Source organism: Lissotriton vulgaris, chromosome 11 (genome assembly GCF_964263255.1).
Source record: "Lissotriton vulgaris chromosome 11, aLisVul1.2, whole genome shotgun sequence".
In the NCBI taxonomy this organism is placed as follows: Eukaryota; Metazoa; Chordata; class Amphibia; order Caudata; family Salamandridae; genus Lissotriton; species Lissotriton vulgaris.
In genome coordinates this window covers 1,068,119,870-1,068,145,123 of record NC_141699.1, presented here as the reverse complement: position 1 = coordinate 1,068,145,123, position 25,254 = coordinate 1,068,119,870, and the positions used below count along the sequence as shown (strand labels likewise).

Genomic DNA, 25,254 nt, shown 5'->3' with positions numbered 1-25,254 from the left:
ATTTTTATTTATTTTTCTCCAGTCCGTGCTGGTGCCAGTAAGATGTCCTGCAGCGGCTACTTTCTGGTCTCAAGTACAGATGAGCAGTAGACTTTCTGTTTGAAAGTATATTTGCAGGGTTTTGTTGTACCGGATTGTTCGAGGCATGTGGGCTTCAATTCAATTAATTTATATAGTGCGCTACATACCCAGAGGGTCTCAAGGCGCTTGAAGATGGGTGGGGAATTACTTGTCGAATATCCAGGTTTTAAGTTGCTTTCTGAATGCTAGGTGGTTCTGAGTGAGGCGAAGGTGAATAGGAAGTGAGTTCCAGGTTTTAGCCGCCAGGTAGGAGAAGGATCTTCCTCCCATGGTGGTTTTGTTGATGCGAGGGACAGCGGCAAGGGCTTGGTTGGAAGAGCGTAGCTGGCGGGAGGGGGTGTAGAAGGAAAGTCGTGTGTTGAGCAGGGGTGTGGAATTTAATAAAATATCTACTTGTCCATGGGACTGGTTGCTTTATAAATCAACTTGTCCTGTAACTAAATCCACTTGTCCCTTTGGTGCCATGTAGTGCACCGTCAAAGAATGGCAGCATTCTCATTATAGAGAGCTCGGATAATAGCCTCTCTGGTTATGTCGGGCTCAGATTATAGAAGGTTTCGAATACTAGTGATTTCTTTATTTTGCACATCTACCCATTCATCATTTCATTTACCTACTAATATCTAGCATTTCACGTTTACATTGGTATCCATTCATTCTTTCATCAGACTTTCCCCATTCTGTTTGTTCATTGATCCATCCATCCGCCCGCCATCCATCCATATTCAAACCTACCCATCCATCCCGAACCATATCCATCCACCTAAGCGATCAGCCCATCCTTCCGTTCATTCATCAATGTACCCTTTCACTCATCCATCCTTCCACTCATCCATCAATTTACCCTTTCACTCATCCATCCATCAATACACCCTGCAACCCATCTATCTTTTCACCCTTTCCTTCATCAACACACCCATCCACCATCCCCATCACTCATCCATCCTTTCACTCATTCCTTCATCTAGTAAGCCAGTTACAGTCACTCATCCATTCATCCATCCACTCACTCTCTGTTACACATTAATTATGGGCCTTTGACTGCTGAGCTGCAGAAAGATGAGGCCCATTAAAAGCTCCACCCCCACTGTAGCTGCTAAAGAGAGGGGTTCACAATGCCCCGGTCCAAACCTATTCTTCCAGCTCTAGATCAATCATTTAAATTCATTCATCCCTCCTTCCTTCCTTCCATTCATCCATACATCCATCCTTTAGCTCATCCATCCACTTTCACCCCCTCTATCCACCCTTTCACTTATCCTTCCATCCTTTTGCTCTTCCATCTTTCACCCCTCCATCCTTCTTTTCCATCATATCCATTCACCTTTTCACTCATCCCTCCATCCGTCCTTTTGCTCTTCCATCTTTCACCCCAACCATCCTCTTTTTTCCTCATATCCATCCACCCTTTCATTCATCCCTACATTCACCGTTTCACTCAACTAACCACCCTTCTATCCATCAATCTATCCATCCTTCCACCCAGCCATCCATACACCCACTCCGCCATCCATTTATCCACTCTCTCACATCCATCAATCCACGCTTTCATTTAACCATTCATCCGTTCACTCATCCATTCACTTTCTCCCCATCCATTCATTCACCCTTGCACTCATCCATCCATCTACTCATCCATCCTTACATCCATCCTTTAACTCATTCATCCATGTCTATATCCTTTCACGTCAATTATGAACCTTTGTCTGGACCTGCAGAAATAAGAGGCCCATGAAGAACCCTACAGCTGCTGTAGGGTGTTCAGATGCCCCTGGTGCACGCATGAAGTGAGACGAGAGGCCCAGTGCAAGGACAGACATGAGGGTGTGCCTGAAGACTGCATGAATTCCCCATGGGGAAACTATTGAGCGTTATTGTAAGCCCTGGATGATGCAGGATATGAGAGGCCAAGGGGGCGGGTCAGGGCAGTCAGAGGGGGTAACAGAGGGGGGTGGGATTAGCAAATTCAGGCACTGGGTGAAACATAAGGTGCACAGTAAAGGCAAAGTGCAAAGGAGGGTTGTGCAAGAGCATGATGATCAGGGAAAGCATGTGCTTTCCTGCAGGCCCACGGAGGCGAGGCTGAGGAGAGATCCTGGGGCCGATTGAGGCCCAAGGGTGAAGCACAGATTAAAAGGCAGCGGGTCACAAGGTTCAAGTCTGAGCAGGAGCCAAGAGGCCGATAACATTACCTTCCAGTTATGTGAGTGTTCTGGAGCTGCAGAAGCTCCATGTTCGTTTTGTGCTCGAAGAAAATGAAAGGACCAGGGGAGGGCCTGAAAGCCACACATGAGCCTCGGGGAGAAAGCAAAAAGACTTCAGTGCTGTGGAAGTATTATACAGAGCTGCAACTTTGAACTCAGCTTCATCATTTTGTGCTTCTGCTCTTGGGGAAATTAAAATGCAGACCCCAGCTTTTACATTGACCCTTTCACTGCCAATAAACTTTGCAGAGCTACTTATAAACTGGCTGTGACCAACAGGGTTGAACAGCTGTGTATCAGATTACCGTAAGACTGTCTACTTGTCCTTTGGACAAAATAGAAATGAAAACCTCTTGCCCTTGTAAGAAATCTTGATGTCTCGGGCGTCTGGAGATGGGAATTCCCCACCCCTGTGTTGAGGCATTCGGTCCAAGTTCGTAAAGTGCTTTGTGTGCGTGGGTTAGGAGGCGGAATGTTATCCTCTTATTGACGGGGAGCCAGTGGAGGTTTTTCAGGTGACCAGAAATGTGGTCTTTACGCGGGATGTCTAGTATGAGTCTGGCTGATGCGTTCTGGATGCGTTGGAGTTTTTTCTGAAGTTTGGCGGTGGTGCCGGCATATAGGGTGTTTCCGTAGTCCAGGCGGCTTGTAACCAGAGCGTGGGTGACCGTTTTTCTAGTTTCGGTGGGGATCCAGCGAAATGTTTTTTTGAGCATGCGAAGAAGGTTGAAGCAAGATGATGAAACGGCGTTGACTTGTCTGTTCATGGAGAGTGAGGAGTCCAGGATGACGCCCAGGTTCCGTGCGTGGTCAGTCGGGATGGGTGTTTTTCCGAGGGCCTCTGGCCACCAAGAGTCGTCCCAGGCGGAGGGAGAGGTACCCAAGATAAGGACTTCTGTTTTGTCTGAATTCAGTTTCAGACGGCTGTGCTTCATCCACTCGGCAACTTCTTTCATTCCTTCATGTAGGTTGGTTTTGGCGGTGTGAGGGTCTTTGGTGAGTGAGAGGATCAGTTGAGTGTCATCAGCGTAGGAGATGATGTTGAGGTTGTGTTGGCGTGCGATGGTCGCGAGGGGGCTCATGTATACATTGAAGAGGGTGGGGCTGAGTGAAGATCCTTGTGGCACGCCGCAGATGACTTCGGTGGCCTCTGATTTGAAGGGGGGAAAGCGGACTCTCTGGGTTATTCCGGCAAGGAACGAGGTGATCCATTCCAGTGCTTTTCCTTGGATTCCGATGTTTCTGAGGCGTTGTAACAGGGTGCTATGACAGACTGTGTCGAAGGCAGCGGAGAGGTCGAGGAGGATGAGGGCGACTGTGTCTCCATTGTCCTCAGATTGTTTTTTTCCACCATTGGGTTCGGATGTATATTGGTTCCCTCTAGTCGGAATCGATAAAAAAACTTTTCTTGAGGCCAAAAGGTCTTTAGTTTTCTTCGTCGGTATAGTCTTGCGTTCGGTGCCTGATTTTTCCATCTCAGTTCCGAGCCGGATTCCATAGAACCGCATGCTTTCGGCGCGGAGGGCCCAGTCGACACCACAGACCCTATTGACTACTCATCATGGAACGGAGCCCGTTCAAGAGATGTCCCAAAACCAGCATTACCAGTTCCAGGCTTTGCCTTTCGGGGTCACCACGGCACCCAGGGTGTTTAGAAAGTGCCTGGCGACTGTGGCAGCGCACCTAAGGAGACGAAACATTCACGTCTACCCTTATCTGGACGACTGGCTCATCCAGGCAAAGTCAGCCCAGCAGTGTGCCGCCCACATGTCCCACACCATTCACCTTCTTCACGATCTGGGATTCTCACTGAATTACCCAAAGTCCCACCTGCAACCCGCCCACATACGGCAGTATCTGGGTGCGACGATAAACACTCTGGCAGCCACAGCACAGCCAAATTCAGTGAGGGTCAACAGCATTTAATCGCTGATACAAAGATTCAGACTCTAACACTCCCTTCCAGCGCGAGTGTTCATGTAGTTGATGGGCATGATGGCCTCCTGCATCTCCATAGTCCCGCACGCGAGACTACATATGTGTCCGCTTCAGGCTCACGGACAGTTGAAAGACCTAGTGTTGGTGAGCGGTCGGGCATACAACTCTCTGCATTGGTGGAATCCACAAAACCTTTGCAAGGGACGACCATTCCAAGAGCCTGTGCCACAGGTCATCCTGACGACGGACGCTTCTCTCAAGGGATGGGGAGCTCATGTACTCCATTACACTGTGCAGGGACTATGGACACCGCAGCAAAGGAAGATGCACGTCAATGTTCTGGAACTGATAGCGATCTTCATGGCCCTAAAAGCCTTCAAGGTACATCTGTGCAACAAGGTCGTGTTGATCCGGACGGACAACATGACGGCCATGTACTACATTCAGAAGCAGGGAGGAACACACTCTCCACAGCTGTCTCATCTGGCTCAGAGCATGTGTAAGTGGGCCATTCAGAGAAACATCTTCCTCATGGCAGAACACCTCCCAGGCAAAGATAATCAGATGGCGGACCTGCTCAGCAGGTACAGCCACCAAATGCACAAGTGGGAGATACATCCATCGGTACTCCACCCGTACTTCCAAAGGTGGGGTCATCGCCTGTTCGCCACAAAGGAGAACGGAAAATGCCGAAGCTTTGCCGCCAGGTTTCCACACACACAGTCGCAAGGCAATGCGATATGGATGAACTGGTCCGACAAATTTGCGTACGCTTTTCCCCCAGCACCTCTAATACCGCTGGTGGCACGCAAGCTGAAGCAGCACTCGATGACTCTAATCCTGGTTGCTCCGACGTGGGATTTGAAGATGACTCTAATCCTGGTTGCTCCGACGTGGGATTTGAAGATGACTCTTTCACGTATTGGCAGCCATTGATGATCTCTCAAAATCGGTCTAGCCGAATATCTTCTTGAGGCACCCGCCAGCATCCTGGTTGCGGCATTCTGTACCCGTTGTAAGGTGTTGAGGGTAGCTTCAGGAGCTGCTAAAAACAGGGCGTTACCATAATCCAATCTGGATAAGACTAACCCCTGAATCAGCAGTTTCCTAGACTGGGGTGGCAGGAGAGGGAGCACTTTCCGTACTGATCTTAATAGGCCGAAACAGATGCCTGCAACTTTCTGTGCCTGCGTCTTAAAAGTTAAGTCAGGCTCAAACCACACCCCTAAGCTTTTAATTTTTTCTTTCGGTAAGGGCAACTCACCCAAACAGGGGGGCCAGACAGCTTTGGGGAGAGATGTACAATGATGACCCAGGAGCATGATCTCCGTTTTTGCTCCATTTAGTTTGAGCCACGAACTAGACATCCAGGCGAATATTCCGGCAAGACAGGCGGAGAGGTTATCCAGACATCCCTCTTGTTGGGTTAGCGAGACAACTAGTTGGGTGTCGTCCGCGTAGGTGACTGTTTTAATCCCGTGGCTTTCCTTATAACGATTACGTCGCTACGACGAGTTAGTGAACTCCAGCTCACCATCCAAGAGCCATTTATTCAAATTCATTCTAACAGGGTGGTGCTTCGCACTAACCCTATATTCCTTCCTAAGGACGTGTCTCAGTTCCATATCAACCAGACTATAGAACTACCTGTGTTCTTCCAAAATCCAGAGTCACTGGCGGAGAGAATGCTCCACACACTTGACGTCAAAAGGGCCCTAATGTATTACATTGATAAGACCAAGGATTTTAGGAAGACTAAACAACTCTTTGTTGCCTTTGCGCCACAACACAAAGGTAACCTCATTTCCAAGGCTGGTATAGCCAGGTGGATCGTTAAATGTATTCAGATCTGCTATCAGAAAGCCAAGCGCACTCTCACCATTCCACCACGGGCCCACTCCACCCGAAAGTTGGGGGCCTCCATGGTTTTCCTTGGAAATATTCCTTTGGAAGACGTATGTAGAGCAGCCACATGGTCTACCACACAAACATTTACAAATCATTACTGTGTTGATGTGCACTCCAAACAGCAGGCAGCTGTAGGGCAGGCTGTTCTAAAAAAAACTTTTCCTAACTGCTGCAGCTGGCACGGGCGGCCGCCGTTAATGGAGGGACTGCTATGTATTCTATGCACAGATATGAATTCAGCAGCCCACATGCCTCGAACTGAATATGCTACTTACCAGTATGCATCTGTTCTTGACATGTAGGGCTGCTGACATTCATATCGCCTGCCCTCCTCCTGGGCGCCTGTAGCGGCTGCAGCATTCACACATACTTCTAGCATGGTCATCATTCACTTAGTTTCACTCCATCTTGGCCACAATGGCTAAAAACAATCTGAGGATGGAGTCGATGCCCATGCGCACTGTAGTCCAGGGGAGGAGCCACCTATCTCGTGATACTTCGAAGACTCTTCCAGGACAACAATGTGCAATCATCCGGACCCAACACTAGGCGGCGATCTATGCACAGATATGAATGTCAGCAGCCCTACATGCCAAGAACAGATGCATACTGGTAAGTAGCATATTCATTCTTGACGTGGAAAGTGGCTTTCCTAATAGCAATCACATCGCTACGACGAGTTAGTGAACTTCAGGCACTAACTATCCAGGAGCCATTCATACAGATTCACTCCAACAGGGTGGTACTACGCACTAACCCGAAGTTTCTGCCTAAAGTAGTTTCACAGTTCCATATAAATCAAACTATAGAACTGCCAGTGTTCTTCCTGAATCCTGAGTCAGTGGCAGAGAGAATGCTCCACACACTAGACGTCAAAAGCTCTAATGTACTACATAGATAGGACAAAAGATTTTAGGAAAACAAAACTGTTTGTTGCCTTTTCACCACAACACAAAGGCAACCCCATTTCCAAAGCAGGTATTACCAGGTGGATCGTTAAGTGCGTACAGATTTGCTATCAAAAGGCTAAGCGCACATTAACAGTTCCCCCGAGAGCCCACTCCACACGAAAGTTGGGGGCCTCCATGGCTTTCCTTGGAAACATTCCTTTAGAGAAAATCTGTAGAGCAGCCACATGGTCTACCATACACACACTTACAAAACACTACTGCATAGATGTGCACTCCAAACAGCAGGCAGCTGTAGCGCAGGCTGTTCTAAAAACACTTTTTCAGACTGCTGCAGCTGGCATGGGCGGCCGCCGCTAATAGAGGGACTGCTATATATTCTATGCACAGATATGAATTCAGCAGCCCACATGCCTCGAACCGAATATGCTACTTACCAGTATGCATCTGTTCTTGGCATGTAGGGCTGCTGACATTCATATCGCCCGCCTTCCTCCCCGGTAATTACTCTTGACATGGTCATCACTTACTGTATTACACTCCATCTCTGCCACAAAGGCTAAAAACAATCTGAGGATGGAGTGGATGCCCATGCACACTGTAGTCTAGGGGAGGAGCCACCTATCTCGTGATACTTCGAAGACTCTTCCAGGACAACAATGTGCAATCATCCGGACCCAACACTAGGCGGCGATCTATGCACAGATATGAATGTCAGCAGCCCTACATGCCAAGAACAGATGCATACTGGTAAGTAGCATATTCGATATCCGCAATGCAAACTTTCTTTCTCTTAAGGTAGCTCCATTGATGATCATAAGAAATAAATAATCCTGCCCACGTGTGTTGATCTCGAATTATTCACGTAATGAAGTGTTCTAAGTGTAGATGTTTGCCTTTCTTCTGTAAGGTCAGGACAAGCACTTAACTTAATGTTTTGCAGTGAATAAATAAGGTTATATTGGTCAATTGCTTTAATTGCATTAAAGGTATTATATAATTTAAAAAACAGGAACTACTAACAGGAGATTTGTCCTAATCTCATTTACAAACCTTTTTTAATGGAAAATGAAGACCATGTAGATGTATAGACTACAGCTTTGCAGATATGAACGGTCTGCCTTTAAGGGCTTCCAGCCCACCAATATCCAAAACCGAGCATGCCCAGTAGGTGGTAGTTAACTCTGTATTTTTTCTTGCTCCTGGTAATAGGATTTTGGAGCACTGAGCTCAGCCTTTTTTAGGTCGAGCCTAGCACAGCGCGCATGCGCTGCTCAACTATAAGGGCTTTTTGAAATCCCACCACATGCTCGCGCGTGTGCTTTTAGTTTTGTCCCAGGCTATTATCGTTTGCGTGCGTCTTTTTAACAAAGACAGCACACAATTGGCCAAAGGCTTTTAGTCCCACCCATGTTCATGCCCACAGCGTAATACTTGCGGTTACGCGCAGCAGCAGTATGTTTCTGATTATCGTACCCAGACGCAGGAACATCCGGGCCCAACACTAGGTGGTCATCTATGCATAGTGTGTAACTGTGCAGCTCTACATGCCAACAACGGATGCATTCTGATAAGTAGCATTTTCCTTTTCTTGCCATCCCTGGTTGCGCACACATCTCTGCTGCTAGTAATACCCAATGCCAGCTGGCTCCGCCCCGTCCCCTCCCACCTCTACTGCTGCGATTCATGCTCCCAGTTCCGTCTGCCCCTGCTAAATCACCTCCCCTTGGCTCCAACATGGGCTCCTTTCTTTCATCTCTGCTGTACAGCTCACCCACTCTGCAGCCCCAACCACCCCTTCCGTCCCACCCACTCACCCTTTTTTACCTCACAGCCTTTTTGAAACCCACTACTCCATTTACTGTACCTCATTTATATTGCCCAGGTACTTTCTGTCTCCCACACCCTTTCCTCCACCCTTACATCTTCTACCTCCCATGCTTATATCATTTGATTGTGTGAGTGCCATCTTTCTTGCATTGGTATGCCCCCACTTTTTTCTGAACTGCTGATGTGCTTTGACTGAGTGCCCTGGGGTACTGCCAACCAGGTACCCAGGGCCTGTGTTCCTTTCCTAAAACTGTGTTGAAACTAAACCCCAATTGGCATCTCTGGCCACCTGTCAGTCCCTAGTAAATGGTACCCAGGGTATGGTGACCAGAGAAGACCCCTGAGGTCTGCAGCACTTATTGTGCCTCCCTCAGGGGCCCTGTACCCTGACACTGCATTTGCAGGCTGAGTGTGAGTACAGAACCAAACAGTCGACATGGCACACATCCCTGTGTGCCATGCCCACAGAACCCACTGCCCTGGCATACTTCAGTCACCCCTCTAGCTGGGTGCCCTATGCCAGAGGTGTGGGCACAGGTGCATGAGCCCTGTGCCCCTACAGTAACCAGGGCCATTCCTGGGCACTGTAAGTGCAGTGATGCCATTGAGAGTATATGGTCCTGGGAGGTTATTACGAACTCTACAGCACCATAATGGCTACACTGAAGACTGACCAGTTTGGTACCGAACATCTCAGCACATTAAACCCGCACTGATGCCAGTGTGGGATTAAATGTAAAATGCACTAGAGAGATGCCCCCTGAAAACCTAACCTACAATCCACGTCTGGGCTGAGTGGCTGCAGAGACTGCCACACAGCAGACCTGTTGCTGGACCCCTGGGTAGGAGAGCCCCTGCTCTCCTGGGCCTGCAACAATGCACATCCTGGGCGAGGTGCTAGTTCTGTAGTAGGGGATCTCTGTGTATAGTCATAATCTAGTGAATAGTCCCGCCCATGTGCGTGGACCCCGGCAATCAAAAATAATCTCTTAAGTTGGCAAAATAATGCAGAAACTGCAAAGACACTTAAGAGAGAATTTAAAGACAAATAATGCAGCCTATATCCACAGGCTACACTGTCCAGTACTTCAACTAGAAATTCCACCAAAAAAACACCACACACTGCACAGCCTGGCAGTTTCTACCATAGAGAAACTTGCCTCCCCCAGTCAAAGACTCTGGAATGATAGAGAGGAAGGTAGGGACAGACAAGCCCCATAGGCTGCCATTATGTGGCTTAAATAGGATACTGTGCCTTTAAGAGAACTTTCCAGAACTTCTCACAGTATCCCAGAATGCATAGCAGGTCCCTCTACTTTCAGTTCTTTTTTCCGGCTCCTTCTTACAGGACCCTGGCATTGAGCTCTCCCTTTTTCAAGGGTTTATTGGATTTTTTTGACACTTTTGAATTCTAAAAGTGTTGCAGTTTACTTCTTGGTGTTCTCTTCTCCTTTTTTGTGCTGTTTTAGGCGTTTTAGGGCTCTAAAATGCCTGGCCTTTTTGATAAGTGCCCAGCATGTGGGAGGAAGAAGGCCAAGAGTGATCCCCATGATGTCTGCATCGTGTGCCTCCCTGAAGATCATGTCCCTGAGGATTGTGCCATCTACCAGCAGTTTACTGCTCGGACTCTGAGGGACAGGATGAAGATCAGGCTTTCTGGCCTTGAAGAGAGGCATCTGCAGGCTGCAGGTGGGTCTGGGCAGGTTGGGAAGGCTCCCTCTGCCTCTGCTGAGGCCTCTGGGGGGCTCCCCGGAGGCAGGAAGTCCAGCAAACGGTCCCGGTCTCCGTCGACGTCGATTGCATCGACTACGTCGAGAGGGATGACGGCGGTGTGCTCCCCTTCTCCCCGGGGCTCCGGGTCGAGACGGCGTGACAGCTCGACGTCGAAGATCATGGAGAAGTCGCCGTCGAAGCCACCGTAGACGTCATCGTCTTCGTCGACGTCGGTTTTCCTACCGACGCCGGAGGCGTAGTGAAAAGCATAGACGCTCGCCGTCGAAGCGGCATCGACGCTCGCCGTCGAGGCGACACTGTCGATCGCCGTCGGGGCGACACCGCCGATCGGTGTCGAGGCACCGGTCGACGTCGAGGGGCTCCTCGACGTCGAGAGCATCGAGAAGACGGAGATGTTCGTCGTCTAAGGCGGCGTACGGCGTCGCGGAAGAAGAGGTCGACGTCGAGGAGTCGACGGTCGACGCCGAGGAAAAGAGGGTCGACGCCGAGGAGACTGCGATCGACGCCGGAGTCGAGGAAACGTCGTTCGATGCCAGAAAAGCGTCCCTCTGCGTCCAGCAGACAGCGGTCAGCGTCTAGGAGTCGGTCAGCCTCTCCAAAACGACGCAAGAGGGATTCTAGTCCCAGAAGTCACGCTGCTTCAAGTGGAGGACGCAAGAGGAAGCGGTCACCTGCTGATGGGGCTGGCTCTCCGCTCCCTTCGCCTAAAGGGTCACCGGGCTCGGTGTACTCAGAGGTGTACACACCATCTCGGCCCAGAACTCCGACTCCTCCCCCTGTGCCTAAGGAGGACCCTCCACCCAAACCTCCACTGCCTTCAGGAGACCCTCCTCCGCCTCCGGTCCCTCCGCATGGGCCCACCCCGCAGCCGAAGGTTCCTCCTCCGAGGTCCACTTCCCTGCCGTCCCTGCCTGTTCCTCCTAAGGGGACCCCAAAACCGAAACCCCGTGAGAAACCGACGAAACCCCGTGAGGAACCGAAGAAGACCCCTCCACGTAAACCGAAGGAGCGGCCACGAGCAGGCAGGTCTCGCTCTCGCTCTGGGAGGAAGGAGAGATCGCGACGCAGATCATCCACTAGGTCGAGACACCGCCGTAGGAGGTGCGAATCTCACTCACAAACGAGGTCCTCTGGGACCAGGGACTATTCTCCTACCCTATCGGGGTCACCGGACACGAGAGTGTCCCCGATAGATGACCTGGTGGCGTTCCATGACGTCCTTTTACGGAGAGCTGCGAAGTTGGGCATCTCCCTGACGGTGCCTACCCCGAAAACGTCAGTCATTTTTGAGACTTTACATCAAAAACACCTGTATCGTCCTCTCCTGCCTCTGGTGCCGGGTCTGGAAGAACCGGCTATGGCCCTGTTTCTCACCCCTGCGGTGACGAAGGCAGCTCCGTCAAGATTACTGAAGAAGTACCAGGCTCCCGATTCGGATCCGGCCTTTTTGAGAACGGAACCTCCTCCTGACTCTGTCATTGTGACGGCGGCCCGCAAGCAGCATGCCACCACTCCGTCCTCCACGGTTCCCTCGGATAAGGAGTCAAGGTGGATGGATTCTGCGGGGAGGAAAGTCTGTGGCACTTCCGCTACCTCCATGAAAGCTGCGAGTGCCACGGCGCTGTTGGGCCGATACGACCGTGCCCTCTGGGACTCCCTCGATCGCTTTGCGGAGCATTTACCTCGGGAGAAGCGTGAAGACTTCATGGAAGTACTGAGTGAGGGGATGCTGGTGGCCAACCAGATCAGCGCGGCAGCGGACTCTTCCCTGATGGCTGCTCACGGATTTTGCCACTGAGTCAACCAACGGCGCCACGCATGGCTCCGGCTTACGTCCCTGAAACCGGACGCACAGCAGAGGGTGGCCAACCTACCATTCTCTGGCGAGACCCTCTTCGGGAAGCATGCGGACGATGAAATGGCCCGCATGAAGGCGGAGGCCGAGACGCTAACGGCTGTGGGCCTGGAGAAGTCTAAAGAGACCAAGAAGCAGTACCGCCCTTTCCAACGGCGGTTCGGCGGGCAAGGCCGAGGACGGGGATAGGCTTCGGGGCAATCGCAACAGCAACACCAGTTCCGTAAGCCGTTCCAGAAGGGCAGAGGTGGCCAGCAATCGGCCCCAGCGCCCAAGGGCTAGGCTGGGTCTAGGCCCTAGGAACCTACTTCCCCCGGATCGGTTACCCATTCCAGTAGGGGGAAGCATTCAATTTTTTCTGGCAGAGTGGAGAAAAATTACTCAGGACAAGTGGGTGCTGAATATTGTTTGCAATGGATACAGTCTTCGGTTCACCAGCCCTCCTCCAGCAATTTCCCCGGTCAGCTCGCAGTTTCAGCTGCGCGAGCTTCAGGCGGAAGCGGATATCCTGTTGAGGAAAAGGGCGATAGAAGACGTACCTCTGTCTCAGAGAGGAAGAGGTCTGTACTCCCGGTTCTTTCTGGTTCGCAAGAAGGACAAGAACGAGTTAAGGCCCATTCTGGATTTGCGACAGGCAAACAAATGGATTCGCAGAGAAGTTTTGCATGCTGTCGTTGCATCAGATTTACCCTCAGTTGCAACAGGGAGACTGGCTATGCGCTATAGACCTACAGGATGCTTACTTCCACGTGCCCATTGCACACAAACACAGGAAGTTCCTGCGGTTCCAAGTCGGCACCAATCACTATCAATACACAGTACTCCCATTCGGACTGAAGTCTGCGCCGAGAACGTTCTCGAAGTGCATGGCGGTGGTAGCAGCGCACCTGAGGAAGAACAAGGTGTTCGTCTACCCGTACTTGGATGATTGGTTGATCAAGGCATCCTCCTTCTCGGAAGCGCATGCACACTTCCAGAAGACGTGCATGCTCTTGAACAAGCTGGGGCTGCAGATCAACATGGCCAAGTCTGTCCCGACTCCGGTCCAATGCATACAGTACTTGGGAGCCTCCATCAATACGCTGTCAGCAAGCGTGTCTCCTTCGGAAGAGCAACGATTATCACTCCTTCGGAAGGCTCAGGCTCTTATGACGACTCCATCTACAACAGTGAGGACGGTGTCTTCTCTACTGGGATCGATGGCCTCTTGTATCTTCCTGACGTCACACGCACGGCTGCACATGAGACCGCTGCAGGAGTGCTTGGAGGACCAGTGGGATCAGAGGAAAGGATCTTGGGACGACAAGATTCGACTGTCGCTGCATGCTCTTCAGTCTCTGAAGTGGTGGTGTTCGGCGGAGAATCTCCTCAGAGGGGTTCCCTTTCACTAGGACATTCCCACGCAGACTGTCGTGACGGATGCGTCTCTTCTGGGATGGGGAGCGCACTCCGGGACTCTACAGATTCAAGGCACGTGGTCACCGATGGAGGCCACGTATCACATCAATTTCCTGGAACTCAGGGCTGTTCACTTGGCGCTGAAGGCCTTTCTTCTGTCCTTCCAGACCAACTCTCTGCTTGTACAGGCGGACTATACCACCACGATGTATTACCTCAACAAGCAGGGGGGCTCGAGATCGCGCACTCTGTCACAGGAGGCGCAGACGATCTGGCATTGGCTCCTAGCCAGAGGAAGACGATAACGGCCACCCATCTACCAGGTGTGCAGAATGTTCAGGCAGACGCACTGAGCAGACTGGTTCAGGAAAACCACGAATGGGTCATAAACGACGAAGTACTAGGAGAAGTCTTCGCAAGGTGGTGAACTCCAGACGTAGATTTGTTCGCCACCGCCGAAAACAGCAAGTGCAGAGACTTCGCCTCCAGGTACTTCCAGCAAGGGACGCTGGGGAATGCGTTATGGATCAACTGGACTAACAGCTTTCTATACGCCTTTCCTCCCATTCCCCTGATTCCGGCGGTGCTCATCAAGCTGGCCCGGTCCAGAGCTCGGATGATACTCATCGCCCCGGAGTGGCCCAGGCAGTGGTGGTTCACGGACCTACTTCACCGGTCTCTCCTTCCTCACATTCGGTTGCCGTGCAGGCCGGACCTTCTCACGAAGTTCGGGGGACGGATGTTACACCCCAACCTCTCGTCTTTGAGTTTGGCGGCATGGCTCCTGAGATAGTGCAATATGGCCATCTGAATCTGCCCGATGATTGCATGGACATACTGAAGGAGTCTAAGAGACCTTCCACTCTGACTTCATATGCTTACAAGTGGAAGAGGTTTTGTATCTGGTGCCAGTCTAAGAACCATGATCCTACGACCTGCAAGGAAGATGTCATCCTTCCTTACCTTTTACATTTGGCGCAGTCTGGCCTTAATGTCCATTCCATTAAGGTACATCTTGCTGCATTGACTGCCTACAGGAAATGCCCTTCACAGACTTCCTTTTTCCAGATCCCTGTGATCAAAGATTTTCTGGAAGGTTTGAAGAAAGTATTCCCTCCTGTCAGGCTTCCCTCGCCTTCATGGGAATTGAATGTGGTGCTGTCCAGATTGATGAAGGAGCCTTTTGAACCTATTCATAAGGCTTCGTTGCAGCACCTGTCCTGGAAGGCGGCGTTCCTCGTGGCCATTACATCGGCCCGCAGGGTGAGTGAAATTCAGGCGTTGTGTTGTACTGAACCTTATACTGTATTTCATGCTGCTAAGGTTGTTATGCGTACTCACCCTAAATTTCTTCCCAAGGTTATTTCTGATTTTCATGTCAACCAGACTATAACTTTGCCTACGTTTTTTCAGAACCCTTCATCCCCAGCGGAGAGGTCTCTCCATTCCCTGGATGTTAGGAGGGTGTTGAAATTTTATCTGTATAAAACCAAGGATATTCGTAGGTCTGACCAGTTGTTCATCAATTATGGATCGGTCAGGACGGGTCTTGCGACCTCTAAGCAGTCCATCTCTAGGTGGATTGTGTCCTGCATACAATTGTGTTACCAAAAGGCTAATAAGACCTTAGGAGGTAAGCCTAAGGCTCATTCCACCAGGGGCAGAGCTGCCACGACGGCTCTGCTCCGTAACGTGCCGATTGCTGAAATCTGCAAGGCAGCCACTTGGAAGTCGGTTCATACCTTTGCTAAGCATTACTGCCTGGACACTGACGCCAGGGCAGACGCTCAGGTTGGGCAGGCTTCGCTGCGGAATTTGTTCGCACAGTAGTGGCGTTATGTTCTCCACCGCCGCTTTGGTGTGGGGATGGGCTTGCCATTCTATTCACTAGATTATGACTATACACAGAGATCCCCTACTACAGAAGGAGTAGTTTATGTCCTGTAACTCCAGTTCTGTAGTAGGGGTATCTCTGTTATAGTCATAAGCGCCCGCCCTCCTCCCCGGTGGAGATTTTTCATCATGTAAAGAATGCGACAGGTCTGGCGTGCTTCGCCTTCAAAAAGAACTGAAAGTAGAGGGACCTGCTATGCATTATGGGATACTGGGAGAAGTTCTGGAAAGTTCTCTTAAAGGCACAGTATCCTATTTAAGCCACATAATGGCAGCCTATGGGGCTTGTCTGTCCCTACCTTCCTCTCTATCATTCCAGAGTCTTTGACTGGGGGAGGCAAGTTTCTCTATGGTAGAAACTGGCAGGCTGTGCTGTGTGTGGTGTTTTTTTGGTGGAATTTCTAGTTGAAGTACTGGACAGTGTAGCCTGTGGATATAGGCTGCATTATTTGTCTTTAAATTCTCTCTTAAGTGTCTTTGCAGTTTCTGCATTATTTTGCCAATTTAAGAGATTATTTTTGATTGCCGGGGTCCACGCACATGGGCGGGACTATTCACTAGATTATGACTATAACAGAGATACCCCTACTACAGAACTGGAGTTACAGGACAGAAACTACTCCTTCTCCTCCCCCAGGATGGGCAGGGGGAAGCTTCAAAGGCATGCCGCCTCTGTGAGCTACTCCAGACCATCTGCTGTACCCAGCAACCAGCCCCCACCAGTCCTGACCCCCACTCTGGCGGGAAGTCTGGCAGGAAAACCGTCAGGAAGGGCGAGTGTTCCAGACTGTGCCAACCCCACCCCTCAGGTGGGGGAGATGAGGTGAAGCACAACCCCGGGCTACGGCCAGCTTGAAGATGGGGAGCCCAGCCCAATCACAGCTAGGCTCCTGCCCCCCTCCCACAGGAGGAGCAGGCCAGGGGGTGTATTCACCCCAGGATAGGGGCCCATTGTTCCCTGTCCTTGCCCTACCTGTAACTGCCCTAAATTCAGTATTTAGGGGCTCCCCAAACCTTCCTTCCTTAGATCCAGAGAAGAAAAGAATAAAGAAGATCAAGGAGATCCGCGTGCAGCTGCTAACCACAGGACGACAACAACTAACTTGGCCCCAGTCCTACCAGCCTGTTGATCCTGGATCCTGCTCCTGCTTAATCCCGGCGACTCCTGCGGACAGCAACCATGGGGCACCCAGAGGACCTGCCTGCCTTGACCCTCTTGAAGATTGGGACTCCCATCAGTAGAGGCTCTATTGCAATACCCCCCTTGTGCCAGCCAGAAAGCTCCGGACCAGCCCACTCTGCACCCACCGAGCCCAACTGAACCAAGACCACGAGGACGCCCCCCCGGCGACTGGGACCCGAAGTCCAGTGCCCAAAGACCCTCCTCGATGAACCAGACGATGCCTGCAGACTCAGAACCAGGGGCCACTCCAAACGCGACCAGCTGAGGGTAAGCTTTTCCGAAACCCCAAGACACCCCTGCACCAAGCGCCCTACAGCCCCCAGCGCCCTACAGCCCCCTGTGCCTCCCTTTGGGGTACCTACCTGTGCTCCAAGATTCCAACTTACCTCTCGAAGTGAAGGTCGCCCCTGGAGAGTCTCCGTCCCTGAGCCAGCAGCCTTTGTTCCTTCTTGACCTTTCCTATTGGATAACATTGAGCGCCCAACGGCTCAAAAGCATCCTGCCGCCGGCTGTGCCACCTTTGTCCTATCATTTCCCCATTTGACCTGAGCAATGGACCAGGAGCCCAGCTCCCACAGCCCCATGGCCTGCTAGCCAGCAGCCACCAACTGAAGGCCCCCCTTCCCCTCATTGGGTATTTTTGGTCCTAACTTCCTCTGCACCTGGCCGCCCCAGTGCTGCTGGGGCTGAACCAACTGTACTTACCTGACCCTGGAGGACCCTTGAGTTTATGCCCAGAACCTCATCTTCACCAGCCAAGTACTCACCTGGAAACCGGTAACTAACTTACCTGCCATTGGATAACATTGACTAATTTTGACTCGAATTTTCTAAGTGTCAAGTTTTGGAAACTGAAAATATTCATATAAAATCAGCCGAATTCCGAAGTACTCATCTGTGAGCAGGGGAGAAGCCAGTACTGTACCTTGTAACACAGTAATGAACCACAAAAGTAATCCTTGCCGGGGTTACTAGTAATCTGTATTTTCTCCATAGAACCCGTTGTCTGCTTTTCTATGAAATTTCTTCTAAGTGTCTACTTTTGAAAACTTGAAATATTATTTAAAAATAACCACGAAATACTGAAATGAAATTACCTACCTGTTTTAAGTTAAGACCCCAGTGCTGGCCCTAGGAGCCCAGTACTGGATTACAATATTAACACGATCATTATAGTCCAGTATATATAGAGCCACTTTCTCACAGATGGTCCTAGTGAATTCTCTCCCTTGCCCTTCCCCGTCTGTCGATCCATTCCTCCGGCTCTTTCATTTCCTATATTTCCACTCTCCCACTTCAGGAGACCAGCACTACCAGACCATGCTGTATAATCTCCTGTTTTACTTTTCATGACATCTTGACATTGATATATATTAGGAAAATAAGATGGTCATGCTGTACTCTGGTCCAATAAATGTGGTTTTCTATGCGATTGCTCAAAAGGTGGGTGGCTCTCTTTAGTGGGAACAGTGACCTCCCTAGGGTGCCTAAGACCCAGGTTTTAAACCTCAACCCTGCAAAGCGATTTATGGTCTAAGTTTGGTGACTCTGCTTTACCCTCCTCCATGTTCTCTACATTGGTGCCCTGATGTAAATGCATTATAATAGATATCTGACTGGCTGATGTCAGTTCTTCTTTTTTCCACGCCAGCAAGCGCAGATCCGGGAAGAGCAGTACTCTTAGTCATTTTTGACTAACTTTTTGATCTATTTTGGATCACTTCTCAAGTCGATCCTCGACTCGCAGTGCTGTTGGGGGATGCCTGGGTTTAAATCCTGCAAGGATTGTCACCACTTGATGTGCCTTCACTGTCTCTGGGCTGACCACGATGACAAGTCGTACCCATACTGCCGGGCCTTGACCTCTAAGGTTAGGCGGGAGAGGTCCCGTAAGCGACTCGATGTCCCGGTCCAGGAGGTCGAGACTTGACGTGGGGCCACAGTAATCGGCGCTCGACGAGTCACCACCACTCGTCGGGCTCCAAGTCCTCAGGTAAGTCGAGGCGTCATCGCTCTTCCAACCCCCCCCCCCCCCCCCCCCCCCCCCCATGCTCGCTCGACGCGGCCGGGGGGTTTGGGTGACACCGCCCACGCGGCTCCGGCGGAGAGGCCAGCGCCGCGTCCAGCTCCACACCCGCCGGCCCCTGACCTGCACACGACGCCTGAGGAGATTTGTGACTTCGTGGTACATGAGGACTCACTTCCCTCCATCGGGCCCCGTCTAGGTGCCTTTGGGCCCGCGGGTCTGTCTGGGAGCCCTAGCGGGCCGGCAGCTCTGGACCCAGCGCCGTTGGGTGCTTGGGTGCCGTTGAAGACTCCAGTCCAGACTTCACAGGATCCAGGCCTGGATCTGGGATGTCGCCAGTCGACCTTACGACCCCTCCGCTGGCATTGTCCCCAAGGGTGTTGCCCACAATGCCGTCCCCGGTTCCAGTCTCGGTCCTGGTCCAGCGTTGGACCGGCGCCGCCCGGCACCATCTTCAACGCTAATCGGTGAGCCATTCACAGACGACCCGGCTCCATTTTTCCCTGACTATAAGGAGATGGATGGCTAGGAGGACTGGGAGGACGAGCTGGGGGAGGTCTGGGCCAGTGGTCTGGACACTTCGCCCGACACTGGATTGGTCTCCCCTCCTACCGTGGCTACAGAGGAGGGGGCTGCTTACAGCGTGGTGTTGACTAGGGCAGCCAAGTCCTTGGCTTTTGAGCTTCCTGTCGTGGCCGTGAGGACTAACCTCCTCACTGAGGTGCTCAAACTGCAGGCAAGCTCCTCTGAGCCTCTCCTGCCGTTTAACGAAGCCCTCACTGACTTTCTGGTGGGCACTTGGTCCAAGCCCTTTATGTGCCTTCCTGTAGATCCTAATGTGGCCCGACACCCGGCTCCGTGCGACCCCCAGCTTCCTGTCCATTCACCTCACCCCGAGAGCCCGGTGATACAGACCTCTACATTCCAGACCGCATTCACGACTGCTCCTCCGGATCGGGAATCCAAAAGGTACGGTCAGTTTGGGAAGAAACTGTCCTCCGGGAGTTTGGGGCTGCGGTCTGTCAACACCACCTGCCTTTTGGGCCGTTACACACACTCTGTGGTATATGGTTGCGAAAGTGCTGCCGCAGTGCTCCGTGGAGGTCCAGGCAAAGCTTACCCAAGCCCTAGCGGAAGGGCGGAATGCAGCAAGCTATTCGATACGGTGTGGTTTTGATACCACGGACTCGCTGGGTAGGGCAATGGCAACGACCGTGGCAGTTCGCCGCCACGCCTGGCTGAGGTCTGCCAACTTTTCGGGGGATGTCGAGGCCACTCTTACGGAAATGCCTTTTGATGGCAGTCGCCTCTTTGGCGACAAGGCGGACAGTGTGCTGGAGCGTTTCAAGGACTCAAGGGCTATGGCCAAGTCCTTGGGCCTCGGCCAACACCAGCAAACTTCCACTATTCGCCCCTTTCCTGGCCAAGGAAGGGGCGCCCACACACGTCCAGCTAGCCAGAGGCCGCAGAACCAACCTCAACGTGGACATGGTAACCGCTGTGGCAGTGCCGGGGGACAACGGCAAGATCTGAAAAACAGGTTACTATTAGATTATCCAGTATTATGGGTATCTTTCATAGATTCACATGCCTGAATCATTCCCCGTCGTCTGGGTGGGAGTCCCCGGTATATAAAGAAAGTAATGTCATAAAGACATATACATAACAATAGGCCAGAGGCCTCACATTAGTAACCTATCCATGTCCTCTTGTAAAAAGGACTAAACTTTGGCCAGGATCCAATCAGATCTCACCACCCTCTAAAACCTTCCTGGAAGGAGCCCTAGTCCCTCAGATTTTCTACCGCACATCGTGCTAAGGGAGTCTCCTCTGAGCTCTGCTCAGTTTCTTTATATTTCTGGATTTATCTCCACATTTTTGTCTCAGAACTTTATTCCTGTGAGGAATCTTCAGCTTAGCCATGGCTGATACTCCAAAGAAGGGACTTTTCAGACCTTGTGCCTCTTGTGGCAAAAAGAGGCTTCATGTGGATGACCGGCATGAGGACTGCCTTTACTGTCTATATCCTGACCATTCAGCAAAGGATTGAAAAATGTGCCGTACTTTTTCGACCAAAACTCTCAAGGATAGAGAGGGCCGACTGCTGATATGGCTCAAGAGACTTAAGGACAAAGATCAACCAGTCTCTTGAGGTGAGTGAGTGTTCCATGGGGAGTGTACACTCTACTCCCAAAAGGCCTAGAACTTCATCCCCAGGACCATCTGTACAGCCTCCTCAAAAGAAGACGCCCAAGTCTTCAGAGGATCGTTCTAAGGCTACTGCTGTAAAGGTTTCTCAACAGGATCCTACCTTCAAGAAACAAGTGGTGACATCTTCAGCCCTGCCTGTGACACTGTCTACAGCCACGATTTCCACGACGGTGGCGTCATCTTTAGCATCAACGTTGACGACTACTACATCCTCGTCGTCGACGGGTAGGTCTGTTCCATCTATTACTATTAAAAAGACCTCAACAACGCTACTGTCGGAGTTCCTCGTCGACGAAATCTAAACTGTCGTCGGCAAAATCCTCGACGCCGACGAAACCCTCTTCGGCAATTTCATAGTCGATGAAGTCATCGTCTGTCAGCGAAGCCGTCGGCGGGCCCGTCTACGGGAAACTTAGCGAAACTACCGTCGGCACGAGCGTCGACGACAACACCAGCGTCCACGATGAAGCTGTCGACGACACCAGCGTCGATGAAGCAATCGACGACGAAGCCGTCAGCGACATCAGCGTCGACGAAGTCGTCCACGAAGCAAACCGAGTCGACGATCCTGCTGTCAACGACGTAGTCTATGAAGAAGACACTGTCGACGACTCGGTCTCAGTCGACTGTCGACGATTCCCCGTCGACGACCATTCCATCGACGGCTGAATCACCTCCATTGAAGTGTACCTATACACACTTCAGGATGACTACGCGTACACTTACGCCAGAATTAACCTCGCCGAGCAGGGTACAACCTTTTCCCCCGGCTCATATCCTGGATACTGAGGACTCAGATGAGGGCTCTGTTTCAGCAAGCAACAAGCCCATCTGAACTGCAGGTAAAGCTTCACGAAAGCTCAGACTGAGGAACAGGACGTGGAGTACCAGGAGGAAATCCAACCTCCACCGCTTCCACAACAGCCTATGGTGTGTCTCCCAGCTTCTATTGTGACAGACCTACAGTTTCTCATTGCGGACTATAAACAGAGGTTCCCGTCCACTGCTCCACTTCAGCCAGTGGTGACACAATCACCTGTGACACAGTGGTCACACCGCCTCCTAAATCTCGACCGGCTCCTTTAAATCTACAACCAGAGCCATCTCACTCATGTCCTCTGCCTTTCTCTGATGAGGGAGGAAGAAGAGCAGCAACGTGAGGAAGGGGAGCTTCAGGAGGACGAATGGGATGAATATGTAATTTCAGGTCCCGCATCCCCTGTGCAGGCACAATCTGATTCTTCCCCGGAAGACATTGGGGGCTTCCACAACATCGTAGAGAGGGCGGCGTTACGCTTCAGCCTCAAAGTCACGGCAACACCTCAAGATTGCTTCCTTTACGATTTTTAAAGACCCTTACCAAAAGACAGTACGATTTATTCCCATCATTGATCACGTCTGGGATCAAGGGGAGAAGATAATGCAGACCCCTGCGTCTCTAATGCCAGTGCTGCCCAGACTGGATAAAAAAATATAAAGCCCCGGACTCTGCCCCAGCTTGCCTTATCGGCCATCCGAAGCCTGACTCTGTGATAACCCAAGCAGCACAACGCAAGTCAAAAAATCCTTCAGCTGCATTGACTGCGCCGCCAGATACGGAGGGCCGAAAGCTAGACAATATAGGAAAAAAGTTTTCGTCCATGTCCGCTTTACAAGTGTGTGCAGCAAACTCTTTGGCTCTACTGGGGCGTTATAACTGCCAAATGTGGGCAGATGTAGCTCCGTACTTGGGTTCACTTCAAGAGGAGCAGAAAGACGAGGTGAAGAAGATTCTCCTCGAAGGCGAGCGCTCCGGAGATGATTGATGTGGCACTGGATATCGCATCCACAGGTTTCCGACAGCTAGCAGGAGCTGCAGTCCTGAGACGCCAAGGTTGGCTTAAGGCAACGTCTTTCCGGCCTGAAGTTCAAGCCAAGGTTTTAGACATGCCTTATGACGGTAAACTTCTGTTTGGCCAACACATCGATGACATGCTTCAAGGTATCAAAGAAGATACGGATACCGCAAGAGCTCTAGGTACTCTTCAATACAAGAACCCTTCTTTTCGAGGCTCCAGAGGAAGAGGTCAGTCCTTCAGAGGCAACAATCAAGGATACAAATCCACTTACAGCTCAGGCCAACAATATAAACCCCAGTACCAGCAAAGACAGCAAAACCAGTAGTCCTACAACAAGTCTTCTTTCGCGGACGGGGGGGGGGGGGCTCGGGGGGGGGGGGGGGGGGGAGAACACAGGCAGAAGACAATGACTTCTCTCTGCCATAGGTCTCCAGTTTCTCTCCACCTTACAAAGTTGGCGGCAGAATTACATCCTTCCTTCACAATTGGCAACAAATTACGACAGATCAGTGGTTCAATTCGGACATTCTCTGGAGTTTGTGGAAACTCCTCTTCAAACGCCTCCAATCCCAATGCAACACATGAATCTAAAGCTGCTACAATTGGAAATCTCCCTCATGCTCAGAAAAGGAGCGATAGAAAAAGTTCCCCGAAATCAGAAAAACAAGGGTTTCTATTCCCGATTTTCTTAATTCGAAAAAAGGAGAAAAAATGGAGACCCATATTAGCTTTGAGCAACCTCAACCAATACCTCAAAAAAGTCATTTCGCATGGTGTCAATCCAAGAGGTGCTACAACTGCTCAATGCAAACGACTTTATGGTGTCTCTCGACCTTCAAGACGCTTATTTTCATATTCCGATCCACAAGAACCACAAACAATTTCTTAGGTTCGTAGTGGTGGGCAAGCACTACCAGTTTCAAGTTTTGCCCTTCGGCCTAAAGTCGGCTCCACGCATTTTCACCAAATGTCTGTCTCTTGTAGCAGCATACCTTCGCCAACAACATCACCAGGTATTCCCGTACTTAGACGACTGGCTAGTCAAAGCACCTACTTACGCAGGCGTGACCAAGTCCTCCGATGCCTGTCTGCAGCTCTTCAATGCTCTGGGACTCGCACTCAACGAAGGAAAATCTGTCCTTCAACCGTCCAAGTGTCTCACGTTCCTCGGAGCTGTCCTAGATACTGCTCGAAGGAAGGCTTTCCCTTCACTAGAACGGCAAGTGAAACTAAGGACCTTGGCCACCCGGATTCAGTCCACCTGGATTCAGTCCAAAAGATCGATCACCGTGCGCCTCTACAAGTCCTTGTTAGGAATGATGTCCTCTAACATCCTGTTGGTCCCACACTGCCGCCTTCGCATGCGCCCACTTCAGGAGGCACTTTCTGCTCAGTGGACTTAATGCAGGGGATCTTTCGACGACGTCGTCCGGATAACTCCTGCCATAGTCCAGGCTCTGGACTGGTGGCTTCAGTCTTGAAATCTACGACGAGGCCTATCCTTCATACTTCCAATCTCGCCACAGGTAATAACTACGGATGCGTCCCTAGAAGGATGGGGGGCATTCCTTCAGGACCTCCAAATCAATGGGCAGTGGTCCCTGGCAGAGAAGCAACTGCACATAAATCTCAGAGTTGAAGGCGGTATACCTGGCACTAAAAGCGTTTCTACCCAGGATCAAGAAATCCCCAGTGCTTGTGAGAACAGACAACACCACCAGTGAGGGTGAGAATTAGGTTTTGTTAAACCCTATTCATTTTAGCATAATACTATGCTTTCACCGTTTGTGTACTATGGACTAGTGACTATGCTGATTACTTTGTTTCTTATAATATGTTTGCTTGTATTAGCTAAGATACTGCGTTTGAGAACACTGCATTAGTAAATAAACATTTCAAATATGCATGTGTCCTCTTTTACTCCTTGTTCTGGATTGAAATGATTGTATAACGAAAGAGTGTTCATGTGTTCCACGTTACCTGAGGTGTACTAAGTCTATGTTCTGGTTTGTCTAAGCATTGGGACTTTATGATGACCAACGAGACACTGATTGCTAGTCTGGTAGGGGATTTTTGGGTACTAAGGTGAGTTTTTGCACACCATAATGCACTGAGGTTCCAAGCCTCTATGCACAGTTCTGTCTGAGCACGGAATTCCTGCGACATGGCGCCCAATCGTTTGTGGTCTTATTGCATGATACTTGAGTAGTACATCATTCGGTCCTTAACACCTTCACTATTGTTTCC

At 50.8% G+C, this 25,254-nt stretch overlaps 1 protein-coding gene across 3 annotated transcripts in view; it reads left to right on the top strand.

The window, feature by feature from the left end:
• EIF4G1 (eukaryotic translation initiation factor 4 gamma 1) overlaps window positions 1-25,254 on the top strand; it is a 1,004,595-nt gene that overhangs the window by 295,667 nt on the left and 683,674 nt on the right. The gene's annotated exons all lie outside the window — the stretch shown is intronic.